Here is a 19064-nt window from a genome sequence, read left to right as displayed (position 1 = left end):
ATCCTATTTCTTGGTGTTCCATTTCATCTCTATTGCTTCATTACACGTTCCTGCCTCCTTTGTTTTTGTGTGTAGACTGATAAAGTTCCCCAACAGCCATTCTCTCTTTTCCTAGGGTAATAGTGCTTTTCTCCTCCACTCCACATATTTGCTGGCAACATGGCTGCCAACTAGAGACTAAGCACATTGCCAGCCCCCTGGAACCCCAGCATGACCATCGTACTAAGACTTTGATTTTGAATATAAACAGATGGTATGCATATAATCTCTACATTGTTCACTTTAAGGAAACTTTTTGCCCTGGACTTGTTCTCTTTCCCTTTCCTGAAAACTGGAATCAAAATATGCCAGCCACCCAGCTCTGACAATGCAGATAATGACAGTGCCGCCCTAGGGCCTTGCTACCCCTAGTGTGGTCTTTGGACTAGCAGCATCAGCATCACCTGGATGCCTTTTAGAAATGCATAATCTTGGGCCCCATCCTGGTCCCGCTGAACCGGAATCTGTATCTTAGCAAGAGCCTCAGGTGGTTTGAATGCACATTAACATTTGAGAAGTACTGCCTCAGTAGCGGATGATGGGTCAACATCCATGGAAAAAAAATCTAAATGTCAGTTATTTTGTTGAGCAAATTTGTCTACTGGTCTGGTCTGCCCACCTGTAGACTACTATGAGAGAGCACAATAAAAGTTTATCTTCTTGAAAGCCATTGAATTTTGACGCGCAGGCTCAGCGGCCATGGCTCACGGGCGCAGCCGCTCCGCGCCATGTGGGATCTTCCCGGACCGGGGCACGAACCGGCGTCTCCCGCATCGGCAGGCGAACTCTCAATCACTGCGCCACCAGGGAAGCCCCTAACTTATATTTTTTATTCCTCGTAATAGCAAACCTACTTTTTAAACCTCTGCTAGAGTCTTGTGGAGAAAGAGATGAGAAAGGATATTTCCTTTCTGAATATTCTATAGTGCTTCCTCCGCCCTTCAGGAACGTACCTAAATTTAACTCAATCTATGTTGATTTATCTGGGACTGGGAGAGTGGGGAGCGCTCTTACCCCATCCTCCTGAGTATCACTGCACATTCCAAAGATCATTTTCGGTCTCCTTGAGGATGCTGAGTTAAGAAGCTCGATATAAATATTAAATGAACTGAATACACAATGTCTCTGGAGATGGTTTCATCATTTTTTTTTCCAGAAGACCCAAATCCTAACTAGCAGCATTAATCAAATAGACCACATTTTAAAGTACATTAGGCCATGCATGTTTTCCTTTTAATACATAGTCTCTTACCCACTATTTAACAACTACCATTCCTCCTTACTTCTTTCCTTCCATCTCTGGTTTGGTAAATATATTCTCTAGACTTGCCATTCCCGTGCTTCAATCCAACTAATATTTACTTAATACCTTCAAAGTGCTAGGCATTATATTAAATGCTAGAAAAATAGTTGTGAATAAAAACAGATCTTGCCATGTATAACTCACAGTCTAATTGGGCAGAAGACCAATGAACAAGTAGTTACACAGCTGAAGAATGTTAAGAAATGGAAAGTACTTAAAATACTTGCAATAATGTTCATTGACTGAATAAATGAAGAAATAAATTAACCGTTAACACCTTCTCTCCATGCCTCCATGGAGACAGGGGGCACAGTTCCCTTATTTCCCTTCCCTGCCTCTCTCACTGCTTTCGGTTCCTATTGGTCTTTATCCTTGTGCAAGAGAAGCTGGATAATTAACCAGCTAAAAATAAGGGCTTACAGTTAACGCACATGGAAGATGACTGGAAAAGAACTTGGCAAAATAGTTGCATTTGGTGGTAAGGCTGTGGCTTATTTATTCTTTTCCTTGTCATTAAAATATTGATTGTACAATACATTAAAATTGAAAATAAAAAGGGCATGTTTGTGTGTGTTACGCTGCTTTTTCACTTTATAAGGGAAGTGAGGTTGCATTTCCTGTGCAATACCAATATCTTATTGCGGTCCACTGGGACTGATTAATGTCATTTTCCTTCCTTTTTGCCTTACACAAACAAGCCACTGTGACATCCAGTTTCTGGTATTTGGCCTATAGAAGGCCTAGATTTCCATTTCTGTATTGTTAAACAACTCTGAGTTTTAAATATTTAAATATCTTCACTTAGTCCTCACACCTGATAGTCTTCTCTGGGGTACCAATCAAAGGTCAAGGCCCTTTTCACAGCATCACCGATCTTCTTTGAAAATCCATGGACAGCTAATGGAGTGGTAATTGAAGAAATAAAGAGGAAGTTGCTCAGGATGGGAGATAGCAGGTGAAACAAACAAAACAAACTACTATTGGATAGGGCACTTCTGAGGCTGGTGTTCTGCCCAGGGAAAACCATGCTGTTGATCTATTGCTGCGTAGAGAGCCACCCCAAAAGTCAGTGGCTTCCAACAAGAGCCACGTTTTTGCCCACAGTTCTCCAAATTGGCCAGGGTTTGGGTGGACAGCTCTTCTCTGCCCCATGTGGTCTTGGCTGGGTGGCTCCCCTGGACTGGAGGATCTCAGATGGTTTCACGCATATGACTGGAGCTCCAGCTAGAGCGGGTGGCTAGAATGGCTGGGAATGACTGGGCTTGTTTCTCTCCTTATGGCCTCTCTGTCTAGCAGGGTAGATGGACTCCTTTATACGGTGTCTCAGAGGGCTCCCAAGAGAGTGAAAATACAAGTTTCAACACTTCACAAAGCTTGGTGCAATATTGCTTCCGTTCCATTCTTTTGGACAAAGCAAGTCACAAGGTCATCCCAGATTTAAGAGAAAGGAAAATAAACTGCGCTTCTAGAGGAGAGGCCCAGCAGACATATAAGACTAGGAGGTGTTGCTAATGGCCATCTTTGCATATAATCTACCACACACTGTGTCACCCTCAGTAATACCCACTGAGCATCCACAACTGTCACAAAGATTACAGTGCAGAGGGGAGATTCATGCCACAAATGGTATGAAGGTAGGAAACATGAAGTTACCCTACTCATCTTTAAGATTACAATTACTATTACGACTAAAAGACCTAAAATGTGTTAACCTTACAAGTTAATATCACATAAAATCATTCAATACATTAATCTGCAAGGTTGGTGCTATTTCTTAACTTAAAACTGAAAAACACAAAGCTTTATTCTTTGTCATATCTTCTCCTTTAGCCTATAGTTTATTTGAAACTTACACATGTATTTATACACTTCTTTATTCAGTTTATCTAATTTGTTTTGGTCCATTGTATGTATTCTTAGAAGGTGTCCTAATTCTGTGAGGCGGATACATAGATAAACAAATAGTTTGCTACATAAATATGTCATTATTTATCTATCTTCAATCAGGTTCAGGGAAGTTTGGTGACTTGATCAATATTACACCTTTCATGCAAGACAGAACCTAACCTGGTGCTTAACTTTTCTGGACCTGAAAGAGCTAAAATAATAAAATCCTAATTGTATTCTCCATTTTAGCTTTCCTTAAACTCCTGGGTGACACCAGGTACACATGATTATTTAACACAGAGAAAATTGAATATAGCAAATAATTTTATAAAGTAATGTCTTATTCCAACTTGACTTTACTTGAATTAAATTCAGTAAATAATTATTAAGTGATTATTCCATGCCAGGTACTGATCTGGGTGCTTGGAGCTCTTCAGTGAACAAAATATATTTCTGCCTGTAAGGAACTTACTTTCTAAAGATGGCATCTTATAAACAGAAAAAACACATCATTTCATTGTGGGGAAAAGGATTTGCAAAATGAGATTGTGCAGAACATTGAGCAGGAGTTTATAAAGATGACCTTATGGCAGCAACTTCTGGTTTTTTCTTTTTGAAGTTTTGTCAAAAGGAATTGAACTCTGGCATTCTCTCCTCGAGGGAGGAATCTGTGTGAGTTCTACCTTTGGCAATATCTCTCTCAGCCTTGAACTCCTCTGGGCATTCAAATTATAGCAATAATTTTTACATAGATTCACAATTCATAATCTAAAGATCTCTTCATACCCCCACTCCTCTCCTTTGAGGCAGTCTGAGAAGATAGACCTCCATGTTTCATGGATGACCTTTCATTTTTCTTCTTACCCTCACAACTGAACACAGATATAGGCTGAAGTTCAATAAACATCCATTTGAAGCCATAGATCTGCCACTTAGAGTATATCTTCTATCATCTCACAATTTTATTCATCACCGTTTTTCACCCATTCTAAAATTTCAAGGGCAAATGCAATCAACTCTTCATATAACAGAACAAACAAAAATTGTGGCCATCCTGGAGGCGCCTCCATTTCAAAGTTCAAATTCTTGCTCACTGGGTGATGTAAAGAAGTCTAAAATTAGCTCAGAACAGTCATTTTTAGGAGTATCAATGTGCAATGTATACAATTTCATACACTGAAAAGATATAAATATGGAAATTTGACAACAACCTTTATGAGAACAGCAAAAAAGGCCAGACAGATACTGTAAAGTGACATGTAACAATGCAGGGAAGTGTAGCACAAAAGCCAAATAAGTGACATGAGGACTAAACTGATGGATGGGACAGGAAACAGGATGTTTTGATGCAGATGATGTACTAGGTGCTTGAAAACACTGTCTCATTTAATCTTCCCTACAACACAGTTTTACTGATTAGAATGTTGATGGAAACACAAGCGTAGTTAAGAAACTTGCTTATGGACACGTAATTAGAAAGAAATAAATCCAAGTTGTCTAACGTTAAAGCTCAAACAATTAGCATTTGAATTGATTAACAATTCAAAGTGCACTGAATTCAACTGAATTGAACATTTTCCAGGTCTTTCTAGCTTTTGCATAAGGTTTTGATGATACTACAAAGGAACTTGCTTGGAATTAGAAATACCTGAGTTTGAACCGGATTCTGCCATTTCCTACTGGCAGCACTTGGAGCAAGTCAGTTTCATTTCTTTAAAATAGAAAGATGATACCTACCACATATGGACCCTGCGGGCTTAAGTAAGATACCTCAGTGAACAGAACTCACAAAGTTTACCTGGTAAAGAGAAGGCTCTACTGGATGAATACAAGGTGAACATGGCATCCATTGTTATTCCCACTCCATCTGAGGCTGGAAACAATAGAAACAATAGTTATCCTAGTGTGGTTCTTACATGTTCACAGGCTCAAGAAGGAGCTTGAAACTGTTTCCTAAATGAGATTTGGGAATTCTTTGTGGATTTCAATTACCCATCCTCTTGCTGGACCTCATTAGCACACGTAATTGAAAACTGACTGTATATAATAAGGACAACTGGAATCTCCAGCTTGGAGGCAGTTACTTTGGTGTTACTCATTCCCTGTTCTCTCAAAACATACCGGCAGCCACCCTCAAACACACAACCTCAGAAGCTAGCGAGAAAGAGCCCAAATTCTTCCATTACTACATTTCCTGTGAAGTCAGCCTACATGGAGGCTTTTGTTTCATACCACAGTGTTGTAATATGTGGATAGGCAATGACAGTACAAAAGGTCTTACAGACTTTCCTTAGAGCATGCATTCTTAACAGAGGACAGTATTATTGGCAAGGAGGTGAAAATTGGTTATAGAGGGTGAGAAAAACCAGATCAGATACTACAATGGTTTGTGGCCCTTCTCAGTACATAAATAGATATACAATATACCTGTGGTATTAAAAGTTCACGGGGAAGGGGTGATTAGGGGAAAAAGAAGATTGAGAAACACTGCCTTAGAGAGAACATAAAGTTCTTAGCTCAGGTTTTTATTCCAGGAAGAAGACAGGAGACAGGACTATTCTTGGTGTTCTATGCTATGACAGCAATTTCAGGAGTTCCAGTTCATCGTGATAGTGGTTAAAAAGCAGGGCTCTGAGGCAGTCTGCTTGGTTTGAAGCAGAGTTCAACCATTTATAGCTGTGTGATCTGTGCTAATTAACTAACCTCTCTCTCTCTCTTTTTCTTTTTTATTTGTAAAATGAGTATTGTAATACCTGACACTTAAGGTTGTACGAGGGATACAAGATCCAGCCTATATTTATAAAAAGAGGCAGCAGAAGCCACTCCCACCTTTGTGCCCTTTAATCCCCATCCTATAGATGGCCAAATCCAGGCAACATACTTTTTTTAACTTAGAATTTTGAAAAATATAGAATATATAGAAGTAGAATATAGAAAAGAACAGATGTAATATGTATTCCCACACATGAAAAGTTAATTTATGCTAGCATTTTGTCATATTTGCTTTAGTCTTTTTCTATGTATAAAAATTTTCAATTACACAAGTAATACATATACACATGTTCCCTTTTGTCCTCTCTATACCTCCAGGTCTACCATTGTGAAGCAAAACGTTTATAAATGCCTACTGCCTGCCACATATAATTTCCTTAGAGGTATTCTTTCTGAATGGGTAGCCTAAGAGACTAGCCATCCCGCAAAGCATAAATCTCTACCCAGACAAGGTAAATGTCTTCATTCAAGTTAAGACCTAAATGACATTTTCTCCATGAACTGAAACAATATTTCTTGGGCACCTACTATGTGGGAGATGTTTTTGAATTGGGAGCAGGACTGTAGCAGAAGTCAGCTTTTCAAAATGAAAATCTGGGTGATTGGAATGAGTGGATTAAAATGGTCTCCATGCTTGAGGTGGCATTCCAGATGTTTCTCACAAATGATAATGAATAACCCCCTTCCCTTATTAATAAAAAACCCAATGGTGGCATTTGCAGATGACTCCATCCTTCTGTCTTTAGCGTGTAGGTCTCAGCAAAGTAAGATGTGAGCGGCTGAGTTAGGATCAGACCTGGGAACCACACTGGTTTGCACCCTGGCCCAGTGTCCTAGTGGAGAATTCTGCAGTCACAAATGCCCAGGAGGCAAAGGAGTGAAAGTCTTGAGTCCTGAGTGAGGCAGCCCTAGGAAGCTGGCATTGCCTGGGTTCCTCGGGCACAAGGCTGTGACCCAAGGGACTGGAATCTTAAGGAGATGGCAGAGGGCCACCTGTCCTCAGGTGTGGTTATCTACTCATCCAAGGAGACAATCTGTTTAGATAGCAAGGGTTGCAAGATAATGGCCACTGGCCAAAATGGCAAGTTCTCTCCTGGGGGTAACTCTTGGACTTGGAATTTGACTAAGAGGAGGGAACACCATGGGCTGCTCACGTAGAGCTCTGGAATACAGAGCCGTGGAGGGACCCACACGGCTTTCATTATGGCCCAAACATTTTTTTTTCTTTCTTTCTCTCTCTTTACTTTAAAAGTGAAATTAAACATTTTAAATGTTTGGGTATAATCCACTAAAGTGTAATTATTAATATTAATAATGATAATCACAATGCTATCTATCATATACTGAGTGCTTCTCAAAGGCCAGGCCCAGCATCAGGCTACTCTCACAACGGCACTGAGAATCAGGAGGCGGTATCTCCACGTTACAAGTCAGACCTAGTTTCATTCACTCCCTCCCTCCCTCACCAACCAGAGGATATTTACTGAACCTTTTCTGTGTGGTAGGCCTTGTGCTGGTGCTTACCATCTACCACAACTAACGAGTGGAAACACAGTAACTGCAAGTCATTTTAATATGCTCACTTGAAATTGGTAGAGGAAAGGGTGGTCCCTAAACCAGACAGGAAAAGCTGTGCAGTACTGGCCTTTCAGCACATGTCAAAAGAAAACAAAAAGTCTCGTTAAATTTGTTTCTACTTCCAAACTAATCCTGGGGTGGGGTGGGGAGGGAATGGGATGGAGAATATACAAAGGTAAATGGAGAACGTGCAGAGGAGAAGAAAACTCCAGCTTAGTGCTTCTCCCCTTTTCTCCAGCGCTTTTTCCCTGATTGCTGTCCTAGTGCTTTGCGCTAACCTCTCTTACAAGAGTACTTGTAAAGCACTTACTTGTCTGACTCCAACAGACTGTAAATAAACTGTAATCAGACTCCTTATGGGCATAGGTTATCTTACTTATCTTTTTTCCCCCAGTACCTGGAGCACTTTTAAAAGTGCATTTAATTTGATTAAAATGAACAGATGAATGAATGAATAGATGTGTGGGTTTCTTGTGGGCAATTCTCCTGTGCGCATAAGCATGGACAAACAGATTCACACAAATTCACAAATATTCCCAGAGTGATGGGGACACTGTTCTCGTCACCAAAGCCCTCCCTTTGCTGGCCCGCTGTCTTGTGTGGCCACCTCTTTCGTCCCCACTCCTCTCTCAAGGCCAATGCTACCAGCTCAATCCTCTCTCACCACCAGCACCATTGAAACCTCCCTCTGTCAGCTAACACAGGAAACAGTGAACTACCTGACAAGATAATCTAACAGTAGGCCTAGAAAAAGACTTGGGCAGCTTCTAGAAGTCCTGGTGTTTTGACTGTGTATGACCCTCGAAGGGATTTTGCCCAGCACTTTTTTTTCAGGCTTCTTGAGTTTCCAAATCATCACATTTAATACTCCTTATAGCCATACCCTCTAAATTTGAATGTCAGTTAATAATACCTGTATTTATCTAGCGTGAAGCCATCTTTTCCACTTCTCATTTTACTTTACAATATTCATGATGTGAAAAACAGGACTGGTGAGGGTTATTACCTGTATTATACAGATTAAGATTGACTATAGATTGGGACAAGTATCCAGGTCTCCAGATAATTAGTCTAGTGTTTTTTGTTATTCTAGTTTGAATAGGCAAAGCCCAATAGAAGGGAGAAACTCTTATTTGGGGAAATTTTCACCTGGTTGGGAGAGAGAGTAGCAGACTCAGGTAGGATCCAGATGTGAAGACTGCTATGTTCCTCAGTCTTCACAGGTACGTTCAGGTAGGTGTGAGGGAGCAGAGGAACTAAATTTGCAGTGCATCTTTCATGTCCTAGACATTCTGCTAGGTGCTTAAATGAGGTAGCTCATCTACCCATCATGAAAATGAATGTTTCCACATAGGTGGTATGATTCTCATTTGCTAAGGAGGAAGCTAAGGTTGAGATTGGGAGGGAACTTGCCCAAGACTAATAGTTAAGAATTGACCACCTGAGGAACTATTCAGATTTATAATGCTGGGGTCATTAGATAAGTTTTCTTTTTTCCTTTCTACTGATATTTATTACATACACAAGATACTGTCCTTAGTAGTACTGGGAATTCAAAGATAGGGTAGATCCAGTCTTTGTCTTTAAAACCATATATTAGAATATGAGAGAGTGGGACTTCTCTGGTGGTCCAGTGGTAAAGAATCTGCCTTCCAATATAGGGGACACGGCTTTGATCCCTGGTGGGGGAATTAAGATCCCCCTTGCCACAGGGCAATTAAGCCCACGTGTCTCAACTACTGAGCTCGCGCGCCTCAACTAGGGAGCCTGCGTGCTCTGGAGCCCGTGTCACAACTAGAGAGAGAAAACCAGCATGCCACAACTAGAGAGAAGCCCGCACACCCCAATGAAAATATCCTGAGTGCCTCAGTGATGATCTGGCATGCCGCAACTAAGACCCGACGCAGCCAAATAAATAAATAAATATTTTTTAAAAAAGAATATGAGAGAGTAATATAAATGCATACATCATTATGATATCTGCAGAAATGCTCTAAAAGAAGTATAAGCAAATTTCTTGGAAAGTCAGAAGGTGAGAACACTTTCTATAATGCAGTGTTTGAGCTGGGTCTTAAAGGGTATCATTTCACTAGGAAGAGATGATCTGTCAGGGAGGAAAAACTTTCCTTCTATCCTCTTATGTTCAGTAGTTGGAGGCCTGTGAATTAAACTGTGAATTAAAAAGAAAGCTTAGCATGAGACAGGACAGATTTTCATCCACATACGTATATATGAGAGTTCACAGAAAAATGTGACTCAAAACCAATAAGCCCTTTTATGACTTAACCATGGATGCAAAAGGCGAGCCCCCAAAGGGTGTAGAAGATGCAGACCCCATGATTTAAATTCATCCCCAAAGATAGCCAAAGAGAAAGAAAGTAAAGACTCTCATTGCCACAGGCAGTCTCAGCACTAGCAAGGCAATAAGGAAAGACAGATGAACCCTCCGAGAGCTGGCAGTGGTCAGTACGGTGCCAGCTGTACCGCAGGTTCCTGCATTTCTGTTCAGCTGACTACAAATTCCTGGGGCCCCCAAACTGATGGTTGGCTGCCTGCACATGCAGGTCCAACAATCTGCACTCCCTGGCAGATGAAAACTCTCAGAGCAAACACACTCTCACTAAACACAAGCCAAGCTCTCAGGACACAAAATGAGACAAACAGGACATAGTAGCGACCCATGTGAAGGAAAGGATCTATAGTCAAGAGTAGTCGAAATTGAGAGTCACCCAAGAGTCCTAATGCCCCAAAACTAGTTCCTTCAAGTGTTTTCTTCTGCCAGCCTAAAGTTAGAAAAACCAAAGAGAAGCTCTTACTCTTGTTCAACTGGACTCCAGGCAGAAATCCAAGAGACAGACTAGTAAGGAAATCTTACCCTTGCCAGCTTCATCAGTGGTCCTGAGGTCTCAGCTTCAGTCTCTGGAGCAAGCTGGAAGTTCCAACCATCCCATCCTCATTGCCAAACTGTCAGGGAGGAAAAACTTTTCTTCTACCCTCTTAAGTCACTGGGAGCACATAAATTGAACTGACAAAAATTAGCAAGAGAAAGGGCGGATTTTTATCCACCTAAGTACAAGGCACATGGGAGTTCACACAAAAAAATGTAGCTCTAGGAGACAGTTAAAATTTGGGGCTTATGTACTATTTTAATACAGGAAGGGGAGGAGGGGAAGGGTACTTATTGGAAAACAAATGACTTTAAAGAAAGATAAATAAGTCCTTAAGAGAACAGATAGGAGATAAGACAGTCTGCTTAGGTGTGGTGCTGATTTCTATTTGACAGTGATGACAGTCAGACTTTCCTGGTTGCTCCCAGGAAGCGAATTTATGGCAATTGAGCTCTCTTGAGTTCTTTTGGGAGGCTCTGCTCTTAGGCAGATGAGAGTATTAAGGAAAAAAGACCTTTCAAATGCCATCAGCTCAACATTATGTTTTATGCTACGGCAGAGTATTCTGGGCCCCTTCAATGCAGAGAAAGGTGATAATGTCTTAATACTTATTACTGCTTTGTGAAAAATAAGCCAGGAATACATCTTATCTTAAAAGAAGCAGGATGTTTTGACAATAATTTTGGCTCCCTGGCATTTGGAGACCCGAAGATGCCGATCATTAATTTCATAGTTTTTTCTTCTCCTTCTTCTGTTCATCACTTTATCATCATCATCTTGCTCACTCTTCCCTGAGCCTGAGGTCAGAGGTGAACTGAGTGTGAGGAATAGACATAAAGGTCCTTCAGTTTGCAAATGATGGCATATTATTTGATTTTTATGTTAAAAATCTAAAAGCTTAGTGTTTTTTTTAAGGTCATAAAACAGGAGGAAGTACTAAATGTCTATGGCATTACAAATATTTATGTTCTCATCTTTTAAGCCATGGGGAAATATCTTTTTTGTCTTCCAGAGATTCTGACCTAAAGGTAACATGTCCAAGCAGAGTGATAGAGCCATTTAAAACACAATTCTGAAAGGGATGCATCTAAGGCTTATAATCTAGATAGGTTTATAAAATACAAATAGGTGGTTGGATGGAAGAATGAATTCCTGGGTTCTCACATCCAGGAAGGAGCCATGGTCTTGGCTTGCAAATCTCAGGCTCCGAAGTAGAATGATGAATTTTCTAAGAAAAAACACAGGTTTAGATTTAACTATTGGAAAATGAGGGCAGCAACACATCAAAAGGGGACGCCTGAAGTGAGAAGCATTAAAGATAAATTTTTTTCTGGAACTATAAGAGCCTTGGATTTTGACATGATTTGCAACTGACACCCAATGAGCCCTCAGGGTATGAAAACAGTACCTTTTAAAAAAATATATCTTAGACTCATTTGGAGAAAAGAAAAAAGGTATAATTATTAGATTAAAAATTTTTTAGATTTAATAAACTCCAAATAACCTAATCTAGTAAACATTCTTAAAATTCTTGCTTCTAAAAAGAATAATAATCATTATAAGTATGACAATTGATATTTTCATGATTTCTGAAAGCTTTTCATGGATATTTCATTTAAAAACAATAATATCAACTTAGTATTTTCACTGATGATTTGTAAATTGGCAAGTCTTGAAAGAAATAGGCCAGTGCTTGAAAACAGGTTTTGCAAGTTAATTTTTTCCTGATGACAGTGTTTAAATATGAATTTTTAATGCAAGTCCTTTCTTGTAAGAGTGCAAAGTGAAGAAAACAACAAAGATATTTCACAATAAAGTGAAAATTAAAAATGAAATAAAAATACACAGTAGGATGACTGATAGCCTCCAAGCAGCATTGGCGGAAATTTGAAGACAGCCTTCTTTCTTTAGAATGTACTTAGGAAAGCCACAGAGCAGACAGCTTTCAGGAGAAGCCTGGGCTGAATTTCACAGTCCATGCCCTTTCCACTGGGTGCCCTTGTATAAGGCACAAACTGCCCAACATCATGTGTCCACCCTGCAGAATAACATGAAAATACGCTGCCATTTGTGTACACACACACACACACACACACACACGCACACGCACACGCACACGCATAGACTGTCTCTGAGAAGATATATTGATACAAGGAATTGGTAACATTGGGTGCCTGTGGGGAGAACTGGGTGAGGGTAAGAAGCAGGCATGTTTCCTTGAATATCTGTTGGTGCTCTCTGACTAGTATATTATTGTATGCATGCATTACTTATTAAAAATAAAAAAAATTAAAGGAGTTTTCATTTTGAAGTAGAGGATAAAGCAAATGCACAAATGAGTCAAAAAACACAGGTATCCTGTTGAGTAATGAGAGTCCTTTGGCATTAAGAGCAAAGTGGTCACCTCTGTTTGGGAGGATCAGGAAAGTCTTTCTAAGGGAAGTGTTGTTGGTCATATGCCTCGGCGGCCTGGATAAAATTTCAATTAACAGAGAGTGAGGGTCCTGAAGGAGGCATTTCACAGGAAGGAGAATGGTGAGAACAAAGGCCAGAGGTTGGCAAGGGGACCAACCCCCTGGAGAACTCAGTAGGCCTATTTGTGGCATAGTAGGTCTGTGCAGGGAGAGGTGGTGGATAGAGGTGGCAGAAGTCTGGAATCAAAATGTGGAATATCTTAGTTTCTAGGCTGGGGTATATAAAGTCTGCATAATAGATTAAAAAAAAGAAAGATTTGTAGCTGGAGATGACATCAGACCTCTCCTCTAACAAGAGTTTATATATAATAGTTTTTCTTGGAAAAAAGGAAATTAACAGTATAAGTGCTTATTAGATTAGGGAATACTGGCAATATTATATATCTGAGGTTGTAGTCATTTAAAACCTTTTTTTCCCCATTTTTCTACATTAAGTAGAAACCTTATTGAATTTTAATGGCACTAGAACCTAAAAAGTTTTAATCCCAACTCTGCTCAGTAAGAAAACTGCAACAACAATAAAAAAGATTACGAAAGGGACCAAAAAGCACTGAATAATGACCAAAAAATTGAAATCAGAAAATCAGTTCAGATTTTCAGTGAGTATGAGGCAGATGAAAATAGACTTCTAACTCTGAGATTATGCATTTCTGTATTATAGGAGTTTCTCGTTTTTAACTCTTAAACATATTAATTTAAAATTTTATGTGCATAAATGCTTTGCATAGGTTATTTTCAGAAAATGAACTGTGGATATCATATACAGATTCTGAAGGAATGGAAAATGTATTTAAATTAAAATGAGAAGCTTAAATTGGATAGATGTGAATGAAATGCTTCATAGAAGGTATCCATAGAAACCACTTAAAATAAAGAGAAATGTTAATTCTCTTTGTAAATTGAGCTCCCAGAATCAAAATGAGAGTGAGGCATTTAGTGTAGGTGCAAATACACTTTGGCCTTATCTACGTGAAACATACAAATTGACAATTTTATATATATATATATATATATATATATGTTTGTTGTTGTTGTTTAGTTTTGTTTTGTTCACGGTATGCGGGCCTCTCACTGCCGTGGCCTCTCCCGTTGCGGAGTACAGGCTCTGGACGCACAGGCTCAGTGGCCATGGCTCACGGGCCCAGCCACTCCGCGGCACATGGGACCTTCCTGGACCGGGGCACGAACCCATGTTCCCTGCATCGGCAGGCGGACTCTCAACCACTGCGCCACCAGGGAAGCCCGACAATTATATTTTTTCGGCCATGGTCTCGGCTGATAGTCACAATCAATTTATGGCCATACTTCATCATGGTTCAACCACACTTCCGAGAGTGGTTCGAGACCCGCGGGTGCTCTCCAGCCCTTTAAAAAAAAAAAAAAAAATGGCCATATAGTTCATGGGATTCAGTTAGTAAACTGGCTAGGCTACATTGGCCCAACTTGTTGATTTAATCAAGTGTGTGACCAGAGAACCATCTCTGTGGTATCCCAACCTTTCAGCAGTCTCTTGACTACACAAGACATTAAACTAACTACCACTGTACAGTGATTATATATGCCAACTGGAGACACCATTAAAAATAATTTGTGAAAGAATAAATTTTCCTATGCCAACTTCCCAGAAAAGTCTTCATTTTCCACATTCGATTCTAGGCCTGCGCAAGAGCAGACATGTTTTATGTTGCTGCAGTCACAAAGTTTGGAACTCAAAGTTCTGCTTCTGTTTTTTAATATATAAAATGTAAACATTTTCTGGTTACATTTCTTCTTAATTTTCCTTTGCCACAATCACAAATGATGTCACTGAGTTGATGATCACTTCAGAAAATCTAACTTCATTATTACTAACCATAATAATTCATTATTGCTAACTGTACTTTTCTCCTACTCCTCCCCCTTATAGGTAGTTCTGTGATGAACTACTGTTGACTTCACTCACTTCATAATCCAGCTGATGTACTCTAGACCTGCTGTTTGTAATGGCCTTAGACATTCTCAAACATTTAGGCTGAAGAACATCTTTATACTCTTAAGAATTATTGAGGAGCAAAAGAGATTTTTTTAATGTTTATTATTTATTTATTTATTTTTCTTATTAGTCATCCAATTCATACACATCAGTGTATACATGTCAATTCCAACCTCCCAATTCATCACACCACTACCCCCACCCCCATGGCTTCTTCCCCTTGGTGTCCATACGTTTTTTCTCTACTTCTGTGTCTCAATTTCTGCTCTGCAAACCGGTTCATCTGCACCATTTTCTAGGTTCCACATATATGCGTTAATATACGATATTTGTTTTTCTCTTTCTGACTAACTTCACTCTGTATGACAGTCTCTAGATGCATCCACGTCTCTACAAATGAACCAATTTCGTTCCTTTTTATGGCAGAGTAATATTCCATTGTATATATGTACCACATCTTCTTTATCCATTTGTCTGTCGATGGGAATTTAGGTTGCTTCCATGACCTGGCTATTGTAAATAGTGCTTCAATGAACATTGGGGTGCATGTGTCTTTCTGAATTATGGTTTTCTCTGGGTATATGCCCAGTAGAGGGATTGCTGGGTCACATGGTAATTCTAGTTTTAGTTCTTTAAGGAACCTCCATACTGTTTTCCATAGTGGCTGTATCAATTTACATTCCCACCAACAGTGCAAGAGGGTTCCTTTTCTCCACACCCTCTCCAGCATTTGTTGTGTGTCGATTTTCTGATGATGCCCATTCTAACTGGTGTGAGGTGATACCTCACTGTAGTTTTGATTTGCATTTCTCTAATAATTAGTGATGTTGAGCAGCTTTTCATGTGCTTCTTGGCCATCTGTATGTCTTCTTTGGAGAAATGTCTATTTAGGTCTTCTGCCCATTTTTTGATTGGGTTGTTTGTTTTCTTAATACTGAGCAGTATGAGCTGTTTATATATTTTGGAGATTAATTCTTTGTCCAACCCCATTCTGAGGGTTGCCTTTTCGTCTTGTTTATAGTTGCCTTTGCTGTGCAAAAGCTTTTAAATTTCATTAGGTCCCATTTGTTTTTTTTGTTTCTTTTTTCTTTTTTTTTTCTTTGTGGTATGTGGGCCTCTCACTGTTGTGGCCTCTCCCATTGTAGAACATAGGCTCCGGATGTGCAGGCTCAGCAGCCATGGCTCACGGGCCTAGTCACTCCGTGGCATGTGGGATCTTCCCTGACCGGGGCACAAACCTGTGTTCCCTGCATCGGCAGGCGGACCCTCAACCACTGCGCCACAAGGGAAGCCCTATTTTTGTTTTTATTTCCATTACTCTAGGAGGTGGACCAAAAAAGATCTTGCTGTGATTTATGTCAAAGAGTGTTCTTCCTATGTTTTCCTCTAAGAGTTTTATAGTGCCCAGTTTTACATTTAGGTCTCTAATCCATTTTGAGTTTATTCTTATGTATGGTGTTAGGGAGTGTTCTCATCTCATTCTTTTACATGTAGCTTTCCAGTTTTCCCAGCACCACTTATTGAAGAGACTGTCTTTTCTCCATTGTATATCCTTGCCTCCTTTGTCATAGATTAGTTGACCATAGGTGCGTGGGTTTATCTCTGGGCTTTCTACCCTGGTCCATTGACCTATATTTCTGTTTTTGTGCCAGTACCATATTGTCTTGATTACTGTAGCTTTGTACTATCCTCTGAAGTCAGGGAGTCTGATTTCTCCAGCTCCATTTTTTCCCCTCAAGACGGCTTTGGCTATTCAGGATCATTTGTGTCTCCATACAAATTTTAAGATTTTTTGCTCTAGCTCTGTAAAAAACACCATTGGTAATTTGATAGTGATTACATTGAATGTGCAGATTGCTTTGGGTAGTATAGTCATTTTCACAATATTGATTCTTCCAATCCAAGAACATGGTATATCTCTCCATCTGTTGGTATCATCTTTAATTTCTTTCATCAGTGTCTTATAGTTTTCTGCATACAGGTCTATTGTCTCCCTAGGTAGGTTTATTCCTAGGTATTTTATTCTTTTTGTTGCAATGGCAAATTAGAGTGTTTCCCTAATCTCTCTTTCAGATTTTTCATCATTAGTGTATTGGAATGCAAGAGATTTCTGTGCATTAATTTTGTATCCTGCAAATTTACCTAATTCATTGATTAGTTCTAGTAGTTTTCTGGTGGCATCTTTAGGATTCTCTACGTATAGTATCATATCATCTGCAAACAGTGACAGTTTTACTCCTTCTTTTCCAATTTGTATTCCTTTTATTTCTTTTTCTTCTCTGATTGCTGTGGCTAGGACTTCCAAAACTATGTTGAATAATAGTGATGAGAGTGGACATCCTTGTCTTGTTCCTGACCTTAGAGGAAATGCTTTAAATCTTTCACATTGGGAATAATTTTTGCTGTGGGTTTGTCATATATGGCCTTTATTATGTTGAAGTAGATCCCCTCTATGCCCAATTTCTGGAGAGTTTTTACCATAAATGGGTGTTGAATTTTGTCAAAAGTTTTTTCTGCATCTATTGAGATTATCATATGGTTTTATTCTTCAATTTGTTAATATGGTGTATCACATTGATTGATTTGCATATATTGAAGAATCCTTGCATCCCTGGGATAAATCCCACTTGATCATGGTGTATGATTCTTTTAATGTGTTGTTGGATTCTGTTTGCTAGTATTTTGTTGAGGATTTTTGCACCTATATTCATCAGTGGTATTGGTCTGTAATTTTCTTTTTTTGTAGTATCTTTGTCTGGTTTTCTTATCAGGGTGATGGTGGCCTCATAGAATGAATTTGGGAGGTTTCCTTTCTCTGAATTTTTTTGGAAGAGTTTGAGAAGGATGAGTATTAGCTCTTCTCTAAATGTTTGATAGAATTCACCTGTGAAGCCATCCGGTCCTGGACTTTTGTTTGTTGGAAGATTTTTAATCACAGTTTCAATTTCATTACTTGTGATTGGTCTGTTCATATTTTCTATTTATTCCTGGTTCAGTCTGGGAAGATTATACCTTTCTAAGAATTTGTCCATTTCTTCCAGGTTGTCCATTTTATTGGCATAGAGTTGCTTGTAGTAGTCTCTTAGGATGCTTTGTATTTCTACGGTGTCCATTGTAACTTCTCCTTTTTCATTTCTAATTTTATTGATTTGAGTCCTCTCCCTCTTTTTCTTGATGAGTCTGGTGAATGGTTTATCAATTTTGTTTATCTTCTCAAAGAAACAGCTTTTAGTTTTATTGACCTTTGCTATTGTTTTCTTTGTTTCTATTTCATTTATTTCTGCTCTGATCTTTATGATTTCTTTCCTTCTGCTAACTTTGGGTTTTGTTTGTTCTTCTTTCTGTAGTTCCTTTAGGTGTAAGGTTAGATAATTTATTTGAGATTTTTCTGGTTTCTTGAGGTAGGCTTGTATAGCTATAAATTTCCCTCTTAGAACTGCTTTTGCTGCATCCATAGGTTTTGAATCATCGTGTTTTCATTGTCATTTGTCTCTAGATATTTTTTGATTTCCTCTTTGATTTCTTCAGTGATCTTTTGGTTATTTAGTAACATAGTGTTTAGCCTCCATGTGTTTGTGTTTTTTACGTTTTTTCCCCTTAATTGATTTCTAATCTCATAGCGTTGTGGTCAGAAAAGATGCTTGATATAATTTCAATTTTCTTAAATTTACTGAGGCTTGATTTGTGACCCAACATGTGATCTATCTTGGAGAATGTTCCATGCGCACTTGAGAAGAAAGTGTAAACTGCTGTTTTGGGATGGAATGTCCTATAAATATCAATTAAATCTATCTGGTCTATTGTGTCATTTAAAGCTTCTGTTTCCTTACTAATTTTCTGTTTGGATGGTCTGTCCATTGTTGTACGTGAGGTGTTAAAGTCCCCCACTATTATTGTGTTACTGTTGATTTCCTCTTTTAGAGGTGTTAGCAGTTGCCTTATGTATTGAGGTGCTCCTATGTTGGGTGCATATATATTTATAATTGTTATATCTTCTCCTTGGATTGATCCCTTGATCATCATGTAGTGTCCTTCCTTGTCTCTTGCAACAATGTTTATTTTAAAGTCTATTTTATCTAATATGAGTATTGCTACTCCAGCTTTCTTTTGATTTCCATTGGCATGGAATATCTTTTTCCATCCCCTCACTT

This window comes from Tursiops truncatus, chromosome 1 (genome assembly GCF_011762595.2).
Source record: "Tursiops truncatus isolate mTurTru1 chromosome 1, mTurTru1.mat.Y, whole genome shotgun sequence".
NCBI classification, from domain to species: Eukaryota; Metazoa; Chordata; class Mammalia; order Artiodactyla; family Delphinidae; genus Tursiops; species Tursiops truncatus.
This window is presented reverse-complemented; position numbering follows the sequence as displayed.